Source organism: Coturnix japonica, chromosome 9 (assembly GCF_001577835.2).
Source record: "Coturnix japonica isolate 7356 chromosome 9, Coturnix japonica 2.1, whole genome shotgun sequence".
In the NCBI taxonomy this organism is placed as follows: domain Eukaryota; kingdom Metazoa; phylum Chordata; class Aves; order Galliformes; family Phasianidae; genus Coturnix; species Coturnix japonica.
In genome coordinates, this window is record NC_029524.1 from 5,842,260 (window position 1) to 5,846,101 (window position 3,842).

Genomic DNA, 3,842 nt, shown 5'->3' on the forward strand with positions numbered 1-3,842 from the left:
CCCTATATAGGACAGCTCTCATTGCTATGGGGTCAGGGCTGTGGGGCGGCCCTATGTGCCCTCATTGTGCTCTATGGGGTGGGGCTGCACTTGGGGCTTCTGCATTATGGGGTTTTTGCACCCATAGTATGGGGTTAATGGGGTTCCTGTACCCATAGGGTGGTGTTCTTGGGGTTCCTGTACCCATAGTATGGGGTTAATAGGTTCCTGCTTCCATAGGGTGGGGCTATGGGGTTTTGCACCCATAGTATGGGGTTATTAGGGTTCCTGTACCCATAGGGTGGGGCTATGGGGTTCCTGTACCCTTAGTATGGGGTTAATAGGGTTCCTGTGCCCATAGGGTGAGCCTATGGGGTTCTGGACCCATAGTATGGGGTTCCTGTATCCATAGTATGGGGATAATGGGATTCCTGAACCTATAGGGTTTGGTTAATGGGGTTCCTGCACCCATAGTATGGGATTAATGGGGTTCCTCCATCCGTAGTATGGGGTTAATGGGGTTCCTGTATCCATAGTATGGGGTTAATGGGGTTCCTAAACCCATAGGGTCAGGCTGTGGGGTTCTGTACCCATAGGGTGGGGCTGTGGGGTGGGGATATAGGTAGGATAGGGATATGGGGGTATGGGGATATAGGGGGATATAGGGACATGGGGGTATGGGGATATGGGGGTATGGCAATATAGGGACATGGGGATATAGGGACATGGGGTTATGGGAACATGGGTACATAGGAATATGGGGTCATTGGATATAGGGGTATGGGGATATAGGGACATGGGTACATAGGGATATAGGCATATGGGGATATAGGAACAGGGGTACATAGGGATATGGGGACGTGGGGATATAGGATTATAGGGACATGGGGATATGGGTACATAGGGACATAGGGACATTGGGATATAGGGACATTGGGGTATAGGGACATTGGGGTATAGGGACATTGGGATATAGGGATATAGGGGGACATTGGGATATAGGGACATAGGGATATAGGGATATAGGGACCTTGGGATATAGGGACATAGGGGGACATTGGGATATAGGGACATTGGGATATAGGGACATTGGGATACAGGGACATTGGGATATAGGGATATAGGGACATTGGGATATAGGGACATAGGGATATGGGGACATTGGGACATTGGGACACAGGGACCTTGCTCAGCTCCTCGCACTTTGCTCAGCTCCTTGCAGGGCCAGACCTTTGTGTTGCACCTTGCACAATGCACAGGAGCTTGCATGGCACCGTGCACAGCACACAGCGCTTTGCACAGCACCTTGCACAACACTGGCACCTTGCACAGCACCTTGCACAGCTGGGCTTTGCACCTTGCACAGCACCTTGCACAGCTGGGCTTTGCACAGCGCCAGCTCCTTGCACAGCAGGGCCTTTGCATGGCGCCTTGCACAGCACCAGCACTTTGCATGTTGCATAACAGCTTGCTCAGCTCCTTGCACAGCCAAACCTTTGCATGGCATCTTGCACAGCACCAGCTCCTTGCACAGCAGGGCATTTGCACGGCACCTTGCTCAGCTCCTTGCACAGCTCCATGCACAGCACCTTGCACAGCCAGGCCATTGCACAGCAGCAGCTCCTTGCACATCAGGGCCTTTGCATGTTACTTAACACCTTGCTTGGCTCTTTGCACAACCAGATCGTTGCACGGCACCTTGCACAGCTCCTTGCACAGCAGGGCCTTTGCATGTTGCATAACAGCTTGCACAGCTCCTTGCACAGCAGCAGCTCCTTGCACAGCTCGTTTGCACTGTCAGGCCATTGCACAGCACCAGCTCCTTGCACAGCAGGGCATTTGCTCAGCTTCTTGCACAACTCCTTGCATGGCGGGGCCTTTGCATGGCACCTTGCACAGCTCCTTGCACAGCTCCATTCACATCTCCTTGCACAGCACCTTGCACAGCCAGATTGTTGCACAGCTACTTGCACAGCCAGGCTTTTGCACAGCACCGTGCACAGCACCAGCACCTTGCACTGCAGGGCCTTTGCATGTTGCATAACAGCTTGCTCAACTCCTTGCACAGCAGCAGCTCCATGCACAGCTCCTTGCACAGCAGCAGCTCCATGCACAGCTCCTTGCACAGCCAGGCTTTTGCACAGCACCAGCTCCTTGCACTGCAGGGCCTTTGCATGTTGCATAACACCTTGCACAGCTCCTTACACAGCAGCAGCTCCTTGCACAGCTCCTTGCACATCAGGGCCTTTGCATGTTACCTAACACCTTGCTTGGCTCTTTGCACAGCCAGACCATTGCACAGCACCTTGCACAGTTCCTTGCACAGCACCTTGCACAGCTCCTTGCACAGCCAGACCATTGCACAGCACCTTGCACAGCTCCTTGCACAGCCAGACCATTGCACAGCAGCAGCTCCTTGCACAGCAGGGCTTATGCACAGCTCCATTCACATCTCCTTGCACAGCTCCATGCACAGCTCCATGCACAGCTCCATGCACAGCTCCATGTACAGCTCCATGCACAGCTCCATGTACAGCTCCATGCACAGCTCCATGCACAGCTCCGTGTACAGCTCCGTGTACAGCTCCATGCACAGCTCCATGCACAGCTCCATGCACAGCTCCTTGCACAGCTCCTTGCACAGCTCCATGCACAGCTCCTCTCCTTGCACGGCCACACTCATCCCCTTAATAGCAAAGCTGAGCCCCGTTGCTGCCCCCTCCCATTTAACCCTGCCGCTCCCCCTTTGTTTCCCATTGCAAGAGTGTTCAAGAAAGCCAGCCCCAACGGGAATGGTGAGAGCATCGGAAATATTATGGGAATGGGATTATGGGGATTTATGGATGGATGGATATTATAGGATGGATGGGATGGGATGGGATGGGATGGCGAGGATGGGATGCATATTATGGATGGGCAATATTTTGGATGGGAATGGGATGGGGTCAAGGATGGGTGGGTTATGGGGCGTGGGGATGGGGGATGGGGTATGGGAGACGGGATGCGGATGGGATATTATGGGATCGGGGATGGATTGGATGGGTGGATGGGAATGGAATGGGTGGATGTTTATCGGGGTGGGGGTTGGGGATAGGGGAGGGGATGGGCATGGATGGATATTATGCGGAATGGCGATTGGGACATATTATGGAATGGGATGGGATGGGATATATGTGGATGGGGATGCGGATATTATCCGGGATTTGAGGATGCATGGATGGGAAACCTCGACCGCATGCGGCCTCCGCCGGGATATTATGCGGATGGATTGGAGGATGCGGATGAGGATATTATGGGATGGGATGGATGGGATGGGATGGATGGGAATAATTATGGATGGCGATGGACTGGGATCGGGATATATGGGATGGATGGGATGGGAATAGGGATCAGTGGGGGTAGGATGGGATGGATGGATGGATATATGGCATGGGATAAATATCGCGGATGGGATGGATGGACCTGGGAAAGGGATGGGGATGGGGTGGGATATTATGAATGGGATGCGGATGGTGGGGGTGACAGCAATGGTGTCCGCCACTGACCCCCTGCTGCCCCCGTGTCCCACAGCTCACCGTGTCCTGTGGCAGAGAGGGACTTTGTGGACCACATCGACGTGGTGGACCCCGTGGGTGAGTGGGGCACAGGGGGCACGAGGGGACGAGCTGCAGCTTGGGGGGCAGAGCCCACCCCATGTTGTGTCCCCAACCCCACTGTCCGGACATCCCTTAAGCCCCATTATTTGTTGTTCCTTCAACCCCATGATTGTGTCCCAACCCTGCATGTCACATCCCCAAACCGCCTGTGCTTCATGGTCCCGGCAACCCTAGTGCTTGTGTCCCCAACTCCCATTTGTGTCCTCA